At 45.1% G+C, this 21,361-nt stretch overlaps 1 pseudogene; it reads right to left on the bottom strand.

Annotated features, from left to right (window-relative positions):
• Positions 1 to 7,684: 7,684 nt before the first annotated feature.
• LOC132501174 (protein FAM170A-like) lies at positions 7,685 to 11,716 on the bottom strand (annotated as a pseudogene).
• Between the last annotated feature and the right edge of the window lie 9,645 nt (positions 11,717 to 21,361).

Genomic DNA, 21,361 nt, shown 5'->3' with positions numbered 1-21,361 from the left:
GGTACTGCATTTGATTGTGTCTTGCGCATGAGTGAAAAATGCTAGTCCTTGAGTCAGGACATTGGGCCCTTTACCAAGTAACTCAACCTATCTGGGCTTCAGCTTCTGTATGTGCGATCAAGAGGCTTGGACTAGCTGACTTTTCAAATGCTGTGTTTCTTTGATTCACTCTCACTTACTGATCTGCTCCTTAAGAAGAGGGTCTGTTCTCATAAAGTAACAACAGTCTTTTCCTAACCTTGGGTTGGGCGGAGTTTAACTGTTCGTACTCAGTTTGTTAGTTATATTGCCTTCTACGTATGCTTAGCTCTAAATAATTTATATGGCTCTTGTGACTATGTTTAGATCTTCTTTTTTTCTTATTTTCTTTTACAGTTTCTAATTTGTTATCGCCAGTGTAGAGGAGCCTGACTGATTTTTAAAATGTATTGATCTTGTATGTGTGTGCCTTGTTGAACCGTCTTATTCGTTCCTGCTAGTTTATCTGTGGGTTCTTTTGGGTCTCCTAGATAAATGAGCATATTAAATGTAAATAATGTGTTCTTTGGATAAAGTTTACTTTCTTGCATCTATATATATAGAAGCAATATGTTGAATTGATTTAAATATTTAAATACTTACATACCTGTTATCACAATCTAACGTTCTTTATCTTATTTTCTTTCAATCAATATTATGTTTTCAAGACTTATCCACGTGAATCCATATAGATCTAGGTCTCTGATTTTTGACTGCTTGATATTATTTCATCACATGCATATAGCATCATTTATTTTCCATTCAAGCATTATTGGACAATTGGATTGTTTCCCTCCCTTCTCTAGAACAAACAACATTTCCTAGAATATCCCTGAAGATGTCTGACAGTCGAGAAGGGCCAGGCTGCCCGAAGGATTGCTACTTGCTTTTAGCCACCTTCCAACAGGCCGTCTCCAGCCAGCAATTTGAAGCACAGCTGAAATGAAAACTGCCCCAAATGTGAAGATCTTAGGAGCTTCCTAGAAGGTGGGAGGTTAATGATAGGCATCCTGCTGGGATCCCAGGGGAGTCTGAGCTGGCCTGAAGCTCATCTTCCTCCTCCACCTCTCAAGAGAAATGTGGAGGAAAGAAGACTTCAAAAACTGTGAGTAGGGCCTCCCTGGTGGCGCAATGGTTGAGAGTCCGCCTGCCGATGCAGGGGATACGGGTTCGTGCCCCGGTCTGGGAGGATCCCATATGCCGCGGAGCGGCTGGGCCCGTGAACCATGGCCGCTGGGCCTGCGCATCCGGAGCCTGTGCTCCGCAACGGGAGAGGCCACAGCAGTGAGAGGCCCGCATACCGCAAAAAGAAAAAAAAAAAAAAAAAAAACTGTGAGCAGGCAGAGGGAGAGAGATTGGGGGCCGAAGCTGTAACTGAGGTCTTGGAGTGGGCTGTGAGCACGCAGAGCCTCTAGAGAGCCAGGCTCTGCCTTCTGAGAACTTCTCCCCTAAGGCTGCTCATAATTCACGTGATACCAGCCATATAGAGCCGACTTGGCCCACACTGTCACAGAAAGCCTTACCAGAATCTCTTCTTCTTCATACACTCTTGTGTCTGTTACTTGGTTATTGCCTTTGGTACTCCACTGATGTGAACCACAGTCGCCAGGGGATGGAGGACACTAGTGACCCATCTTGCTCTGTGGCCTCAGTCCACAGCTTGAGGGTAAGGGAAGAGGCCAAATGAAGGTCAAGAAGGAAAGATGGAGTTTGAAGAGAAGACCTGAGTTAAGGGTGTCTTCTCAAGTCTTGACGACTGAAATGTAGCTCCAGTACCTGAAGTCCTGCTTGTTCTCAAGGCTGACCACGGGGCTGGGTGCACTCAGTGAAGGAACCGTATACACTTAGTATTTCCTTGCTTGCTCACACTTGCCCTCCTCTGATACACCCTCTGCAAGACTGATCTTCCCCTGAAACAACTTTCCACCTGCTACTGTCATCTCATGAACATCTGCTTCCCCTTCCTAGTGCCCCCCTAGAATGCCAGTGCAGCCAATTCATAATTTGATAATCATGCTGCTTACCATAGTCTCAGCAACTTCTGATACATTTTATTCACTTTATTCCATAGTCTTCACCCATCAATAATCTTCCTTAACTTCCTAGCTGCAGGTTAACCCATTCGGAATCATTTCTTTTTCTTTCTCTTCTTTGGCAAATCCTTTCTATCTTTTAAGGTCTTTTTCTTGTCTCTCTACCATCCTGCCTTCCCGAACTTCTTTGTTTTCCGTTTAAGTAACCTTTCAACCTCCTTCCCCAATTTCCTCATAAACATTGAGAGTTTATTCCTCACACGTTAGACAGCGGTTTATGAATGGCCAGGCATAATGGACTCAGAATGAGTTGGCACCCCCGAGGTACCTGTCTTGCTGGGGAGCCACAGGTGAAGGGCTGGCTGCTGGACACATGTTTGCATGGAGTCAGGCTGAGTGGCCTCAGGGTGTTTGCTCTGCACTTGTGTGTGTTTCTCCCTAGTTGGTTTCCTTGTCCAGCCACCTGTGACCTCCCTCCATCCAGCCCAGGGAATCCTTCTCATCACAGGGGTAGGATGTTTATCTCTTTTTCCATCACATCCTTTCCCCAAAGTTTGGTTGTGAGTTGTTCCCATTCCAAAGACCTTTCCTCTTTGAAGAGAAAAGAGAAAATCTTGTCTCTCCTTTCCTCTCACTTCACTTCTGCTCTATTATCTCCTCCGTCCAGAATGGCCCACTCACTCAGATGGGTGTAGATCCAAAGATGGCAAGAACTGCCAGCAATTCTGAGATAATAATACGGATGGATCAGGAAAACTTGAAAACCTTTATCCCACCACATTAAAATAGATTGCACTTCCAGTGTATTCAGAGTCTCAGTGTAGAAACACAAATGATAGAGAAATTGAAATACACTCAAGTTTTTCTTTCCTCCTTTCCTGATTTATTCTAATCCTCAATGCTAACATGATGAACTATTTGTTAGGTAAAGTTTCAGACATTTTCTACCCATGCACACTTTTCTTTTTTTCACATAAGAGTGTGAACTAGGTCACTTTCAACATGCTGTGATTCTGTGATTCACTGTCTCCCACCGAGTCATCCACTGGTAAAGTCATCTGTTTCACGGAGGAATAGTTCCAATAGCTAATAGCCAACGTCTGTGGAGTGCTTACTCTGTGTCGGTTTCTTGTAACTACTTTACAGATCATTTGTACAACGTACCCATGGACCAGGTACAATTATGACCCCCAAGTGACAGATAAGTGCAGGTAAGTACAAATAAATACAGAGGCCAAGTGACTTGCCCAAGACACTGGAGCAAATCAAAATCCATGCCTCTGTAATCATTTTGCTCTATTGCCTCTGTCTGGGAGGCTTGATGATTTGGCAACTAAAACCTTAAATATCATGTTCCATTTTTATATCTGTGACACAAGCGTGGGGCTGTGATATGGGGTAACTAACCTGACTACTTTTGAAAACCCTTATGCACCTGGATGAAAGTAAGCCAGGGACTGCAAGCTATAGATTTAAGGTTTCCTACCAACTTTGAAAAATAGCTTCTTGAATGCAATTTATGTAATGTCAAGTCTAGGATGTAGTCCAAATAGTAACAGAAAAATGGAGATATGTAGAAAAATACTTAAAGTTGACAAGTATTGGGAGTGTAGTATTTTGGGGGCCAGCGTGTAGACCACAGGAAAACTTGCTGTTTCCATCCCAAAGGGAAGAGCCCTACGTTGCAACTGCCAAGGTCCCTGGGGCAGCAAGTGTGCTCACTGCTTAGTAAAGAAGCATCCTCAGTTTGATAGAATCATATGGGAGCCTTACATTTGGTTAGCAGTTCTACATTCTTGATGTAATAATATTTTCAGGGTGTGGGAGGGTATCAAGCTCTGAAAATACCCTTGGAGAGATTTGCTTATTAAGTTTGGCTTTTTCAATCTCCCTACTACTTCTTTACTAAACACCAGGCGGTTTCCTTCACTTTTCAGAACCATGTTGTTTTTCCCTTGTCGAATGAACTTTGAAATACTTTTGGATGAGCTATTAAGTTTGGGAAAAAATAAACATCTCTTTAAAATAAGGAAGATAGGGCTTCCCTGGTGGCGCAGTGGTTGAGAGTCCGCCTGCCGATGCAGAGGACGCGGGTTTGTGCCCCGGTCTGGGAGGATCCCACGTGCCGCGGAGAGGCTGAGCCCGTGAGCCGTGGCCGCTGGGCCTGCGCGTCCGGAGTCTGTGCTCCGCAACGGGAGAGGCCACAGCAGTGAGACGCCCGCGTACCGCAAAAAAAAAAAAAATAAAAAAAAAAAAAATAAATAAAATAAAATAAAATAAAATAAGGAAGATAATAACAATGACAAGTAGAAAAAGCTCTAAAACAGAGAATATCCTCCATTCTAGCCAATGACTGGGAGTGGAAGGTTCGTGCTCGCTGTCCAGGACGTAGAAATAAAAGCTGAGGAGGCGCTGAGGCATCTCCTGGATCTCTATGAGCCTCCATCATTTCTGAAGGGTAGGGTTGACAGATAAAATATAGGCTCTTCAGTTAAATATGAATGTCAGAAAAACAACAAGTATATTTGGAAGATAAGTATGCCCCAAATAGTTCATAGGATCTACTTATACTAAAAGTGATGACTTATTATTCATGTGGAGTTCAAGTTTAACTGGGTATCCTGTACTTTTAGTTACTAAATCTGACAGCCCTACTGATGAGCCACAATGGAGGCAGTTGAGGAGCGGTACGTGCTGGCTCTCGGACAGTCAGAAATGGCTCCAGCAGACCCAGGTACAGTATGAACTGCTCTTTGGATGTAGCTCAGAAGCCATGGCCAGCCCTTGACTGCAAGTACTGCCTCGGGTTTCCCTGAGGTGGGGTAAACCTTCCTCTTAATGGCCTTTGGGTAAGTCTGGAAGACCATATCCAAGGGGAGCCCCAAAGTCAGTTTCATCCTCACAACCATGTCTCCAATTCCTGGAATTGGCTGCATGTGACTCACAAGAGCTGAGGAGGTTTGTGGAAATTGGGAGTGTCATAGCTTGAACCCTTTGTAGGTAAAGTTTTGCTGTTGTGAGAGTTTGAACAGGAGCAATGTGAAAGACTCCAGGTCCCCAGGTAGATAGAAATAATCCTGTTCTACCTGTGTGTATGTGACAAGTCTCTAATAGTTCAGAGAGCAAGTATCTGGTCTTAGAAAGACTGATCCAAGCTTGGATGTTTCTGGTGACAAGGCAAGGTCCTGAGTTTCAAGTTCACCTTTTATGGCTGAGGAGACAGTAAGGTGGTCAGAAGGGAAATCATGGAGGAGACCTTGGCTTCATCCATTGTGCAGGCTTGTATATGTGGTTCTATGTAGATTGTGTTTCAAAGGTGGAGCTTGTTTACAACTATGAACATTCTCCGATGTGCTTTTTGGACCTTCATTCCCAGAGCGAGAGCAGTGCCGAGGCTCTAGAAATGCCCTGGATATTCTGAGCTGTCAGTGGCATTTCCCAGGTACTGTTGCCTTGGTGCCGCTCCTTGAAATGTCCAGAGGGATTATCATCTGTCTTGGGGCGGGTCCTAGCATTGTGAAAGGAAGCTGCTGCACCGGGCTCAGAGGATTTCGGATGTGGTGGGAGGAGGAGTAGTACTACGACTCTAAATTGTATCACAGCATATCTATTCCATCTTGAGAGTGGGGTTGGGGGGTTATGAAGGGGGGCTTTTATTGTACTTTTATACATTGTACCCTTGAAACTAATTCAATTTTTTAAAATTAATTAATTTATTTTGGGCTGCATTGGGTCTTTGTTGCTGCTAGCGGGCGTTCTCTAGTTGCAGTGAGCGGGGGCTACTCTTGGCTGTGGTGCACGGGCTTCTCATTGCAGTGGCTTCTCTTGTTGCGGAGCATGGGCTCTAGGCACGCAGGCTTCCGTAGTTGTGGCACGTGGGCTCGGTAGATGTGGCACACGGGCTCTAGAGCGCAGGCTCAGTAGTTGTGGCGCGCGGGCTGAGTTACTCCGTGGCACGTGGGATCTTCCCAGACCAGGGCTCGAACCCATGTCCCCTGCATTCGCAGGCATATTCTTAACCACTGCTCCACCAGGGAAGCCCAATAATTCAGTTTTTTACAAAGAGAAGATTCCTAATATTATTCCAAAATTTAAAAAACATGTAGTTGGAGAACACTATGAAACATTAACTGATATATTCTTTTATTATTTCTCTTTGCTCCCTGGATCTTTTTCCCCATCCAGTCAGCTAGGCACTGTGAGTTCACTGCATTAGGAAGGTAAAGACTCAGCAGAAATGAGGGAGAAAAAAAGAAAATTCTCAGCTTTGGAATGTTCACAACGGAGGCCACAGTAGAACAGGTGAGAATTCTGTGAACAAAAACTAAATGTCGTCTCAAATGCAAAAAAGTATTCTCTGCACTGGGAGGCAGGAGAGGGAGGGAGGGAAGGACTGAAGGAGAGAGATCAGTGTGGCGAGGGACATGGAGACTGTGCTTGAGGACGATATGCCCAGGAAGAGAATCAGAATCTGCAGAAGATTCAGCCTGCACGTGATCATTGCCTCCAGCCAGCCCCCTCATCTCAGACGTTGGGAAATTCAGAGAGAGAGTGGGAGTACGTCAGGAGGGCCACGCGCATAGTCTGTGTGGCAGGGGTTGTGGCCATTCCCTATTTGTGAGGAGTCCCCAGCAATTTGCAGGCCTCTTCTGGAAAATGCTGGCGGACGTCTCTAGTGCTTATGTGAAAGCTTGTTCACAAACCTTGAAAGATACAGATGTAGATGACAGGTAGATGCATAGATAGAAAAATGTAATTAAATAAAAGCTCCAGGAAAGGTTTGGAAAATGCCCTTTATTGCATAGGACGCTTCTATTGTCATATGATGTTAGACTGAGGGCCGGTCCCTTCATCCTCCTTCAGACCACGGCATTCTGTCTGCTACTCTCCCGAGGGTCCTTTCTTCTCCCTGGAAGGGATAAAGCAAATGAGGTAGAACAGGAAGAGACAAGCAGCACTCCAAGCTCTGCTGGTCAGGGTTACCCTCCAGCATTGCCTTAAAGCTCAGAGCCACACACACCACAGGGAGCTTGGCTCCAGATCAACGACCACGCAACGGAGGTTCTGGAACATTTCCATATCTCGGGGGACCTCATTTCCACGTGACTCTCTTTCATATTCCCCTTTGTCACAGAAGGCTAGGTCCAGTGGTCCGGGTGAGATCTCGGCTCAGGCCCAAGGCTCTCAGACCTCAAAGTTCTGGTCCTGCAAGGGCCCCTGTCCTCTCTTGAGACCACTCCTGGCTCTCTCTGCTGAGAAGGAGCTGCTGGCAGTACGTCCTCTAAGAGTTGAGGTCCATCGTGCAGACCCTGAGAAAACGCCTAGGAAAAGGCTCCACCTTCTTGTTGACGTCAACAGAGGTCAACGCCTTTGGTAGTGCTGGGTGTATCCCATCGGATGCAACTGCAGAGCCATTAGGTCAACCAGCACATGTGTGCGGCCCCTTCCCTTAGACTCCTCTGGGCCCTCGTGACATAGGCTCAGAAGACTGCCAGCCTCAAGCCTTACCTCTTCCAAGGGACGGCCACACCGTCTTCCAGGATCTTCTGTCCCATGAATCTCAGTTGCTGTTTGCAACTCAAAGGAGAGAAAAGAGCCTGCCTGCGGGGTCTCTTTGGGCTGGGGCCTTCCCCCGTGGGCTGCTCTCCCTCATTCTCCTTTTCTTCTTGCTTCTCTTCCTCCTCCTCCTCCTCCTCCTCCTCCTCCTCCTCCTCAGAGGTGCTCCCGGATTCCACATTGCCCATCAGCTGGGCCATGGCGAGATGAAAGACACGGCAGCTGAAGCCCTCCAGGACGCCGCCCTTCACGTGCTGCTGGAGGATCTCCAAGGTGGGGAAGACCCGGCAGCAGGCCATGCACCTGAAGCCGGTCTTCATGGTCACCATCCAGTCCGGTGTCTTGGCCCTGGGTCTCTCCTCGACGGCAGGTGACCCTGATGGGCTGCCTGGCTCTGCCCTTTCCTCATACTCTTTCTCCTCCCCAGTGGGCTCACTGTCAGACAGGAGGCTTTCGGTGAACACATCAGAGGGGCACGTGCCTACTGTGCACGCATCCTCAGGAAGGGTCACTTATTCTATCCTCAGCTGCTTTTCAGGCAACTCCAAGGGTTTCTTTGTCTTCCAGGAGACAGCGACACCCTTGTTCACTTGTACCTGCATGTAGTATATTTTCATGCCCCTTTCCTCTTTGTCTGGGTGCAGATCGTTCTTACAGGGTGAAGAGGGCGAGGAGGAGACACAGTGTGATGGGGGAGCGGTCTCCCCTTCTTCCTGAACCTGGGCTAGGGGTGCTGTAAGCCAGGCAGTGTCTCGAAATCTCCGCATTGCTGAAAAAGGAAATTAAAACCATAATAACATGCATGGGCCGTGCCGGAAGCTGAGGGAGCAGGTGTGGTAGACGAGAGAGGGACATTTGCATGACGTAGCTATGTCGTGAGCTTGGTGACTTTTGGCCGTAGGATGGAGCGGTGTATCTGGTGTCATCTGTGGGCTTTTCATGTGCGTGGGGGGGATACTGGAGCGGTGTCTGTATACAGGGGTGTGGAGTATGGTGGTGAGGGCTGTGGTATGTGAGGGATGCGGCTGGATGCGTGTATGACAAGGAGTGTGAGTTTGGGAATATCGGTGGTGCATTCCTTGTGGAATGGGGCTGTGGTGCTTGGGGCTTCTGTGTGCTCTCAGAAGGGCTGTGCCTGGAGGGCGGATGTATGTGTGAGCTGTGTGGACCTGAGCTGGATGGTCCTGCTCTCAGGCTGGAGGTGTATGATGCAGAACTCTGTCCTTCTCTGGAAGCAAAGGCAAAGGCAAAGACAATGCCTACATTTTCCTCTGAAGATGCTTCATCTGGTCCCTCTTCCCTCCACCTCAAGCCCAGACCTTTCCGGCCCCTGCTCCTTGACTTCCCCACCATGGTACTACCAGTATTCACACCGCCCCCCCAGACTCAGCTGGCATCCACTCCCTCGGAACAGCTCAGCCATCCTGCCCAGGCTCTTCCACAGAGCCCTCATCACCTCTGATGACCCTGGATTTCCTCTCAGCCTCCCTGGGATCTGTGTGCCTCCTGCCTCACAGCCAAGCACCCCCTCACCTGAGGAGCCCCGCGCCCTTACCAGCGTAGCTGAGCTTGAGCGGAGTAGAAGTACAGAAGAAGTATTTAGAGGCAGAGGAGACCTCCCCTGACCCTGGGCTGCAGCCTTGGGCCACCACAGTGGATCCAAGCCGAGGGGGATCCTCTTGTGACTTCGAGATTCCTGAGGGAGGAATGAAAGGCTCAGGGTGGGTTCATCAGTCCTCTGTCCACAAATATTTACTGAGTGTGTGACACGTGTCAGGTGCAGTGAATACACACAGTTGAGAGTGTGGTTCCCAGTGGATCCTCCAGGATTTAATTCCAATCAATACTTATTCTCTCACTGTCTAGTTGGTAATGTAGGCCTCGGTGGTGACTGTGAGTGTGTGGGAAGAGTGAGTGATGTGTATCAGTTAAGTCTGTGGTAAGTGTGGGGTTGGCATGGGGAGCACAGTGCAGATGTGTCTATGTGTGTCTGTGGCCTTTGTGTGCATGGTTTCTGTTCACAAGTCAGGAATTCTGGGACATGTAACTTTTCCTCATTACATGGTGTGGCTTGTATTTATGGTGCGTGTTCATTCATTCATTCACCAAGATTCAGTAAGCAGCTACTCCTGTGTATCCGGCACTCTTCCATTGTTGTAGTCTTTGGTAACGCTGCACATTCTAGTAGGGGAAGACACACACTAAACAAAACTACAATAAATATGTAATACATCAGCTGGTGGTAAGTATATAAGGGTTGCCAGACTTAGCGAACAAGAATACAAGGCACCCAGTTAAATTTCAGTTTCAGATAAACCCAGAATAATTTTTTAGTGTAAGTATTCCCATGCAGTATTTGGCCTGACTTAGTTTTAGTGTGAGTATGGCCCATACAATATGTGGGACATACTGATACTGAAAAATTACTTGTTGTTTATCTGGAATTCAAATTGAACTGGATAGCCCATATTTTCTCTGGCAACCCTGACATGGGTTAGTGAGACTGTGGTTTACTGTGGTTTGTACAAAGCGGGTCTGGCATTACTCAAGAATGTGTTACAAGTGTGGTGTGTATGACACGTGACTGGTTCTTACAGAGGTATTTAGCGATGGCTGAAGTTAGCTGTGTTTGTGCGAGAGTTGAGGAGATACATATATATATATAGTGTGTGTGTGTGTCCTATATATAGTGTGTGTGTGTCTATATACATATCTCATCTCCAGCGTTTGGTGTTGGAGGAGAGGATTGTGATACAGGTGGGTTGTATGAGAACGTAGTACAGGAGGGATCCGTGTATATACCTCCATGTGCTGTGTGTGGTTTACTAAGGAAGTTATATGTGGGGTGTGTGATATTTTTGCTGTATCAGAGTGTACATGGGTGTATGAGTTACTGTCTCATAAAACACCCCTAACAAGAAATCTGTATACACTCTTACGTACACCGAGTGTCAGCCAGGTCCAGGCAGGGTGACAAGAACTTTACCACGCAGACTTTATATCTGGTAAGCACTCTACCCCCATTCATCCCGCACTTCTCTGCACTACCACACACACACACACACACACACACACACACACACTCACACACCCACACACACACAGGAACATAGAGCAAAATATTCTGAATGGTCAGGGGCAGTCATTGCCTTCCCCAGCCTGTCCCAGCCACTGCCTGGAAATCTGCCTGCTGTCTAGACCTCCATTCCCAGGGCCCATCCTACAGTCTCCAGGGCCCTGGGCCTGGTAGGAGCTACTGGGCTCTAATCTGGGGCAGAGGCCTCTAGCTGGAGCTCTGGGGTGACCACCCCTCTCCCAGGGCAAGCTACTCGCCTACATTTAATGCACGCAGACACCACGTGGCCCGTGGCTCTCAGAGCTCTCCCCAGGACCTTGAGGCCATTTCACACCCCCACCCACGCGGTCTCAGTCTCTGGAAAACCCTTCCCTTCCCTTGATCTCCTTTGGGAAATTCTTCCTGTTGAAGGAATAAAACCTCCTTGCTTTCAATATGACACCATCCCTAGACAAACAATCATCTTTCAAAGTGCATTCCACTTGTCAAGATATTTTTCAACAGGGCCTTCAACTCATGGGGCTTCTCTTTCCACTTTGGTAAAAGAGGCCAAGCAACTCATGGGTCTCTCTCAGCATCCTTGCATCCTTCACATCCCCCACCTCATGACCCCAGGGAAAGATCCAAGAGCATAAGAGAGAAATCGGGGACTGAGAAAAGCTGCACCTCTAGGTCTGTGCAAGCAGGATGCAGCCTGCTGTGAGTGCGACAAAGCTCCAGGCCCGGCTGCCCCAGGAGAGAGTCCTCAGACCAGCGGAGCTGACATCCCATCTCCCAGGGGGCATCTGGCCGTTCTGTGCCGTCTCACACCACAGGGACCCTCCGGATGGATACGGCAGCATCAGTGAGACAAGGTCTCTCGCTCCCTGCTTCACAGGTGACACGTTCTCAGTCCCCCGCTTCCTAGAGAAGGTTCAGTTTGGCAGAAACCCATGTGCCCCAGACAAGTTGCCCCCCACATACCTCCTCCGTTCTCGGCAGTTTCCTGGGACTCTTCATTTTCCAGATGTTTCCTCTTTTGTCGCCGTTTCATGGTACCAACTAGAAGTCTCCCTTAGAAGATGCCTCAAGAGATGTCCAACTCCTCCTCTTCCCTACAGGTTGGCCCTTGTTGGCTCTTGGGCAATCCGTTGAAATGATTCAATACAAACAAAACTAGTCAAGTCTCCTAAATGGCTGAAAAACTTGTGCCACTTAGTGAACCAGCAGTACTGCCTAGTGCTCACCAGGGCTGTTATGTTTGCAAGGTTGCCAGGCGCACAGCGGAATTCTGTGACCTCAGTGCTGACATCAGAGCATTCGGTGGACCTGGGTTGAGCACAGTGTCTGCAATAGCACAGGCCCCATTTTCAAGAACAATTCCTTTTTCCCAGCCGAAGCTTTCCCGTGAAAGGGAAAGGTTCATACCATATCTATTATAAATTGTATCATACCATGTCTGTTATAACATTCACATTTTGATTGGAGATCTTTGAATGTCTTTTCTAGAGAGATTTAATATGAATATTTTAAATGGTCTCCAGTTTCCCTGTGGATTATTGACATTTTAAACTCTGCACTTCAATTTTCCCTCAATACGTGTAATTTTGTCACGGCTATTTCTGTACTTAAAGATGAGGAACTATATAATTGATTTCTTCATTTTTTCCCCATCTCTTGCCAAGGTACTGCATTTGATTGTGTCTTGCGAATGAGTGAAAAATGCTAGTCAAACAAAAAACTGTGATCAGGTAGAGGGAGAGAGATTGGGGGCCGAAGCTGTAACTGAGGTCTTGGAGTGGGCTGTGAGCACGCAGAGCCTCTAGAGAGCCAGGCTCTGCCTTCTGAGAACTTCTCCCCTAAGGCTGCTCATAATTCACGTGATACCAGCCATATAGAGCCGACTTGGCCCACACTGTCACAGAAAGCCTTATCAGAATCTCTTCTTCATACACTCTTGTGTCTGTTACTTGGTTATTGCCTTTGGTACTCCACTGATGTGAACCACAGTCGCCAGGGGATGGAGGACACTAGTGACCCATCTTGCTCTGTGGCCTCAGTCCACAGCTTGAGGGTAAGGGAAGAGGCCAAATGAAGGTCAAGAAGGAAAGATGGAGTTTGAAGAGAAGACCTGAGTTAAGGGTGTCTTCTCAAGTCTTGACGACTGAAATGTAGCTCCAGTACCTGAAGTCCTGCTTGTTCTCAAGGCTGACCACGGGGTTGGGTGCACTCAGTGAAGGAACCATATACACTTAGTATTTCCTTGCTTGCTCACACTTGCCCTCCTCTGATACACCCTCTGCAAGACTGATCTTCCCCTGAAACAACTTTCCACCTGCTACTGTCATCTCATGAACATCTGCTTCCCCTTCCTAGTGCCCCCCTAGAATGCCAGTGCAGCCAATTCATAATTTGATAATCATGCTGCTTACCATAGTCTCAGCAACTTCTGATACATTTTATTCACTTTATTCCATAGTCTTCACCCATCAATAATCTTCCTTAACTTCCTAGCTGCAGGTTAACCCATTCGGAATCATTTCTTTTTCTTTCTCTTCTTTGGCAAATCCTTTCTATCTTTTAAGGTCTTTTTCTTGTCTCTCTACCATCCTGCCTTCCCGAACTTCTTTGTTTTCCGTTTAAGTAACCTTTCAATCTCCTTCCCCAATTTCCTCCTAAACATTGAGAGTTTATTCCTCACACGTTAGACAGCGGTTTATGAATGGCCAGGCATAATGGACTCAGAATGAGTTGGCACCCCCGAGGTACCTGTCTTGCTGGGGAGCCACAGGTGAAGGGCTGGCTGCTGGACACATGTTTGCATGGAGTCAGGCTGAGTGGCCTCAGGGTGTTTGCTCTGCACTTGTGTGTGTTTCTCCCTAGTTGGTTTCCTTGTCCAGCCACCTGTGACCTCCCTCCATCCAGCCCAGGGAATCCTTCTCATCACACGGGTAGGATGTTTGTCTCATTTTCCATCACATCCTTTCCCCAAAGTTTGGTTGTGAGTTGTTCCCATTCCAAAGACCTTTCCTCTTTGAAGAGAAAAGAGAAAATCTTGTCTCTCCTTTCCTCTCACTTCACTTCTGCTCTATTATCTCCTCCGTCCAGAATGGCCCACTCACTCAGATGGGTGTAGATCCAAAGATGGCAAGAACTGCCAGCAATTCTGAGATAATAATACGGATGGATCAGGAGAACTTGAAAACCTTTATCCCGCCACATTAAAATAGATTGCACTTCCAGTGTATTCAGAGTCTCAGTGTAGAAACACAAATGATAGAGAAATTGAAGTACACTCAAGGTTTTCTTTCCTCCTTTCCTGATTTATTCTAATCCTCAATGCTAACATGATGAACTATTTGTTAGGTAAAGTTTCAGACATTTTCTACCCATGCACACTTTTCTTTTTTTCACATAAGAGTGTGAACTAGGTCACTTTCAACATGCTGTGATTCTGTGATTCACTGTCTCCCACCGAGTCATCCACTGGTAAAGTCATCTGTTTCACGGAGGAATAGTTCCAAAAGCTAATAGCCAACGTCTGTGGAGTGCTTACTCTGTGTCGGTTTCTTGTAACTACTTTACAGATCATTTGTACAACGTACCCATGGACTAGGTACAATTATGACCCCCAAGTGACAGATAAGTGCAGGTAAGTACAAATAAATACAGAGGCCAAGTGACTTGCCCAAGACACTGGAGCAAATCAAAATCCATGCCTCTGTAATCATTTTGCTCTATTGCCTCTGTCTGGGAAGCTTGATGATTTTGCAACTAAAACCTTAAATATCATGTTCCATTTTCATATCTGTGACACAAGCGTGGGACTGTGATACGGGGTAACTAACCTGACTACTTTTGAAAACCCTTATGCACCTGGATGAAAGTAAGCCAGGGACTGCAAGCTATAGATATAAGATTTCCTACCAACTTTTAATAATAGCTTCTTGAATGCAATTTATGTAATGTCAAGTCTAGGATGTAGTCCATATAGTAACAGAAAAATGGAGATATGCAGAAAAATACTTAAAGTTGACAAGTATTGGGACTGTAGTATTTTTGGGTCCAGTGTGAAGACCACAGGAAAACTTGCTGTTTCCATCCCAAAGGGAAGAGCCCTACGTTGCAACTGCCAAGGTCCCTGGGGCAGCAAGTGTGCTCACTGCTTAGTAAAGAAGCATCCTCAGTTTGATAGAATCATATGGGAGCCTTACATTTGGTTAGCAGGTTCTACATTCTTGATGTAATAATATTTTCAGGGTGTGGGAGGGTATCAAGCTCTGAAAATACCCTTAGAGAGATTTGCTTATTAAGTTTGGCTTTTTCAATCTCCCCAATACTTCTTTACTAAGCACCAGGCAGTTTCCTTCGCTTGTCAGAATCATGTTGTTTTTCCCTTGTCGAATGAACTTCCAAATACTTTTGGATGAGCTATTAAGTTTGGAAAAAAATATACATCTCTTTAAAATAAGGAAGATAATTACAGTGAGAAGTAGAAAAGACTCTAAAATGGAGAATATATGCCATTACAGGCAATTAATGGGAGTGGGAAGCTCGGGCTCACTCTCCAGGACATAGAAATAAAAGCTGAGGATGCTCTGAGGCTTCTCTTGGATCTCTATAAGCCTCCATCATTTCTGATGAGTAGGGTTGACAGGTAAAATATAGGCTGTTTAGTTAAATATGAATGTCAGAAAAACAACGAGTACATTTTTAAGATAAGTATGCCCCAAATACTACATAGGATCTACTTATACTAAAAGTGATGACTTACTATTCATGTGAAGTTCAAGTTTAACTGGGTATCCTGTACTTTTAGTTACTAAATCTGACAGCCCTACTGATGAGCCACAATGGAGGCAGTTGAGGAGCGGTACACGCTGGCTCTCGGACAGTCAGAAATGGCTCCAGCAGACCCAGGTACAGTATGAACTGCTCTTTGGATGTAGCTCAGAAGCCATGGCCAGCCCTTGACTGCAAGTACTGCCTCGGGTTTCCCTGAGGTGGGGTAAACCTTCCTCTTAATGGCCTTTGGGTAAGTCTGGAAGACCATATCCAAGGGGAGCCCCAAAGTCAGTTTCATCCTCACAACCATGTCTCCAATTCCTGGAATTGGCTGCATGTGACTCACAAGAGCTGAGGAGGTTTGTGAAAATTGGGAGTGTCATAGCTTGAACCCTTTGTAGGTAAAGTTTTGCTGTTGTGAGAGTTTGAACAGGAGCAATGTGAAAGACTCCAGGTCCCCAGGTAGATAGAAATAATCCTGTTCTACCTGTGTGTATGTGACAAGTCTCTAATAGTTCAGAGAGCAAATATCTGGTCTTGGAAAGACTGATCCAAGCTTGGATGTTTCTGGTGACAAGGCAAGGTCGTGAGTTTGAAGTTCACCTTGTATGGTTGAGGAGACAATAAGGTGGTCAGAAGGGCAATCATGGAGGAGACGTTGGCTTCATCCATTGTGCAGGCTTGTATATTTGGTTCTATCTAGATTGTGTTTCAAAGGTGGAGCTTGTTTACAATTATGAACATTCTCTGACATGCTTTTTGGACCTTCATTCCTAGACCGAGAGCAGTGTCGAGGTTCTAGAAATGCCCTGGATATTCTGAGCTGTCAATGGCCTTTCCCAGGTACTCTTCCCTTGGTGCTGCTCCTTAAAATGTGCAAAGGGATTATCATCTGTCTTGTGGCGGGTCCTAGCATTGTGAAAGGAAGCTGCTGCACCGGGCTCAGAGGATTTGGGATGTGGTTGGAGTAGATGGGCCAAATTTAGGTAACTGGTGTCACTATAGACAAGGACAACAAATTATTGGAAGTGGAGTTGTCTGGGATGGGAATGATGTTGCAATTTCACAAATGCTCCAGGACCAAGGAAGACAACCACAAGTACTGGGATTGTTTTAGGTTGCAGGTAAGAGACAGAGGGATGGACTAGAGATTGAGCTCATACAGCTGGTTAGTGTGTTGTTCATTCGTTCATTCATTCATTCATTCATCCAACATATTTACTGAGTTACTATCATGTGTCAGTTAGTCTGTTAGGTTTTGTGATACGATAGTGAAGGAAACAACTTCTCGGTCTTTAAGGAGTGTATAGTTGAGTCAGAGAGACTGATAAAGAAATAGGTAATTACAACATAGGAAATAAGTCATTTGATAGAGGAAGTAGGTGTTTGTGGGTGTAAACAGGAGGGTAAATTTAACTAAGTCCAGTTGTGGAGGTAGGGAATGGGAGACCCAGAGGGACTTCTTGAACAAAGTGATAGTGGAGATCAGCAGGGTGAGTAGCAATTTTCCAGGACCTTCCCAGGCAAAGATGGAAGGAAGGAAGGAAGTTTCAGGCAGAGGGACCACTCTGTACAAAATCCTTAAGCTAAAGAGAATATTGTATGTTCTTCAGCATGGCTGGGGCATGAACTCTGAGAAAGGGGGTTGATAGGAGATATGGCTGGAACGAGAGCCATGGCTCTGTCATTTAGACTTTGTTCTGTAATCAATGGGGATTCATTGAAGGTAAAGGCAGAGGAGTGCCTCCATCAGACTGTGTCCTAGAAAAGCCACTTAGGTGACTGTGTATAGGGTGGGTTTAACTGAGCATCAGCGTGGACAGTAAGCTCAAATTTTTCTGTGTGGGACCAGTGTCACACATGGGACTATGTAGGGCACCAGATTCAATGGGGCAATGAATGTTTTTTGGTTTTTTCCTCCTTTTTTATATGAGGCTAGGCAGATGATGCCATGCCTTCGTTCCATTAAGAGCAATGTGAAATCAGTGAAATCTCCTAAGATTCTGCAAGGCAGATTTTTCTTTGTATTATTTTAAATTCCCCCAAGACCTGAAAGGGCCATTGCTGTAGAAAAGGGGCCTGGTACATGTAACACCTGGATGGAAATAACAGCTTATGGGAAAACATGGAATTTGAGGAATTCTGGGGCAGGATGCTGGAAGTAGATGACCGCAAAAGGCCTTTCCAAGTCACAGCCTTATAGCTCCTGGTCCTCTTTACCTTCTCCTCTTCCTGACCCCAACCTCATGAGGATGAAAGTGTACTCTAGAGACCTTTGATCAAATCCTGCCCACAACAGTCTGTGGTTTGAAAGTTACAAAATTCCCTGAGAATTGGTAAGCTCTCTATCTTCCTCATTAGTCCTTTAGTACCATTTATAATTTCCAAACAGCTACTGTTTATAGAGCCCTTGCTTTCCATTTCTGAGTGTGTTTTATCATTATTCTTTTTGATCTTGGAAATGTAATCTTTAACAAACCACCAATTAACCATGAAATGTCACTGCAGCAAAACATCCGTATTCTCCATGGGGTTTGTTGTACTTGGATTTGACCTTCATTGTTCATTCTTGGACTGTCTTCCTACTTTGTGGCTTATTTGGATTCGCATTTCTTCTTTTTGTTGATTACTTGAAAGCTTTTGTGTAGAAATTAAGCTGGTAAAATAACATAGAAGGCTTTTCCCCTATGATAGTCCCTTTCTTTTGATACCAGTAATTAAAAGTGTGCTGTGATAGCATTAGAGGACTTAAAGTTTGAAGGTTTTAAGAATGACTTGGAGGGCCTCCCTGGTGGCGCAGTGGTTGAGAGTCCGCCTGCCGATGCAGGGGATACGGGTTCGTGCCCCGATCTGGGAGGATCCCATATGCCGCGGAGCGGCTGGGCCCGTGAGCCATGGCCGCTGGGCCTGCGCGTCCGGAGCCTGTGCTCCGCAACGGGAGAGGCCACGACAGTGAGAGGCCCGCATACCGCAAAAAGAAAAAAAAAAAAAAGAATGACTTGGAGACTCAGGAGTGAAAAGGGACTAATACAAGTGAGTATGAATTATTATTTTGCTCAAAATACTATTTAAAAGAGATTAGAATTTAGGTTTATTGAAGAAAATGGTTATATTTGAGCTATTTGAAGTTCTAACAGTCAGATATTCTTTGAAAATCTATTTTAAAGTTCTAACTGGTGATCGTAGAATAAAATTGCCACTTGATGGAATGTGGAATGTGAAGAGGTGAAAGAAAAGTCAGACTGGAATGATGCTACAAAAAAAGAAACTTCCCATCATGACCAGGCAGAGCAAATGGAAATCAGGTGGGAAAGGACATAGAAGCAGAGGTGGTTTTGTGATTCCTGGAGCCTGCAGCTCTTTGAAAGTGCTAACCACCATGGGGCAGGTGCAGAGCACCAAATGAGAGCCTCTCGTAAAAGTCCACGCGGCAGAGATGACGGGGCACCAGGTGGGAAGTCTCTCCATGTTTGGTACACAGGCTGGAATTTCAAAGATATGAAGACACAGGTCTTTCTCTGAAAGGGGCGGACTGTTGACATTTTTTAGATAGAATTTCCAGAGCTAATGACATACTCAAGCTAAAGAAAATATATCTGTCCATCTAGGGACACTGAAAACAGTGGGAGGCAGAAAGAGAAAATATTTTGGCAACTGAGAGACCTGGGCTGGTGTCTGTTACTTCAGTAAATTACTTAATGCCTCTGAGTCCAGCTTCCTCATCTATAAACTGGTGATGTACTAATAAGATTGTTGTGGGCATTAAATGAGATCATGGACGTTGGGCCATTGGTACAGTACCTGGCACATAAGAACTGTTTAATAAGTGGAAACCAGCACTCATTATTCAAATGATAAGAATAGTGCATCTCAGGCTCTTGTTGAGAGAGGTTTCTTATTATCTATTCTAATTGCTAAGATGACTTGTGAAGCCCTCTGAATTTGCATTTGCCAGTTGCCTGCTATTGGCAATTTGTTCAATGTCCCTCTTATATTTCTTAGACCCTACCATTTTGTGCATGTGGCAAACTTTCAATTGCCATTATTTGGCATTTTCCAGCCCAGGAACTTCTGAAGCTGTTGAAGTCTGCTCTGCCTGTGTAGATGGCAGGAAGGAAGTGAGGGGAATTAATAGCTTCCCAGCAGCAGTCCTCAACCAAGGACTGATGGGAGTGGGTATCTAAATGCCCCAGCTCCCTGGCCCTTCAAGTTGGAAGCTTGTGTTTCCCAGAGTTTCTCTGTGGATTACCTCCACTTTTCCACACTGTTACCTGGCTATAACACAGTATTTAATGCTTGCCTTCTCTTCCCTATCTCACTTTCCTATTGGAGTTTCTTCCATTTCTCATATTAACTATTTGAACTGGAATGTTTATGACTGGGTTTGATTCTGGGAGAACCCATAGGAAGTCATTTTCTTGAGAGAAAACAGTTGTCAAGTTGCCTTCTATGAAAAGATATTAAATAATAGAAAAACGTAAGCTTTCTTTATGGTCGATTCATTTTTCCCTATGCACATTAATTGGCTACAGTATTGTTTAAATAATGATATAATATAGAAGTGATTCAAAAAGCAAAAGGACACTGCTGATTTTAGAATATTTGTTTTCATGTTAAGCATCTAAGACACATCAGTTATGTGAAATGAAAACATGATGACCCAAAACCTATGGGATGCAGCAACTGCAGTTCTAAGAGGGAAGTTTAGAGCAATACAATCCTACCTCAAGAAACAGGAAAAATCTCAAATAAACAACCTAACCTTACACCTAAAGCAATTAGAGAAAGAAAAACAAAAAAGACCCAAAGTTAGCAAAAGGAAAGAAATCATTAAGATCACATCAGAAATAAACAAAAAAGAAATGAAGGAAATAGTAGCAAAGATCAATAAAACTAAAAGCTGGTTCTTTGAGAAGAGAAGCAAAATTGATAAACCATTAGTCAGACTCATCAGGAAAAAAAGGGAGAAGATGCAAATCAACAGTTAGAAATGAAGAAGGAGAAGTAACAACTGACACTGCAGAAATACAAAGGATCATGAGAGATGACTACAAGCAACTCTATGCCAATAAAATGGACAACCTGGAAGAAATGGACAAATTATTAGAAAAGCATAACCTTCCGAGACCGAACCAGGAAGGAATAGAAAATATAAACAGACCAATCACAAGTGCTGAAATTGAGACTGTGATTAAAAATCTTCCAAGAAACAAAAGCCCAGGACCAGATGGCTTCACAGGCAAATTCTATCAAACGTTTAGAGAAGAGCTAACACGTCTCCTTCTCAAGCTCTCCCAAAATGTAGCAGAAGGAGCAACACTTCCAAACTCATTCTACAAGGCCACCATCACCGTGATACCAAAACCAGACAAATATGTCACATTGATAGAAAACTACAGGCCAATATCATTGATGAACAGAGATGAAAAAATCCTCAACAAAATACTAGCAAACAGAATCCAGCAGCACATTAAAAGGATCATACACCACGATCAAGTGGGGTTTATCCCAGGATGCAAGGATTCTTCAATATACGCAAATCAATCATTGTGATAAACCATATTAACAAATTGAAGGAGTAAAACAATATGATCATCTCAATAGATGCAGAAAAAGCTTTTGACAAAATTCAACACCCATTTATGATAAAAAAGCATCCAGAAACTAGGCATAGAGGGAACTTACCTCGATATAATAAAGGCCATGTATGACAAACCCATAGCTAACATCGTTCTCAGTGGTGAGAAACTGAAACCCTTTCCTCTAAGATCAGGAACAAGACGAGGTTGTCCACTCTCACCACTGTTGTTCAACATAGTTTTGGAAGTTTTAGCCGCAGCAATCAGAGGAGAAAAAGAAATAAAAGGAATCCAAATTGGAAAAGAAGTAAAGCTGTCACTGTTTGCAGATGACA

Source organism: Mesoplodon densirostris, chromosome 14 (assembly GCF_025265405.1).
Source record: "Mesoplodon densirostris isolate mMesDen1 chromosome 14, mMesDen1 primary haplotype, whole genome shotgun sequence".
In the NCBI taxonomy this organism is placed as follows: Eukaryota; Metazoa; Chordata; class Mammalia; order Artiodactyla; family Ziphiidae; genus Mesoplodon; species Mesoplodon densirostris.
This window is presented reverse-complemented; position numbering and strand designations above follow the sequence as displayed.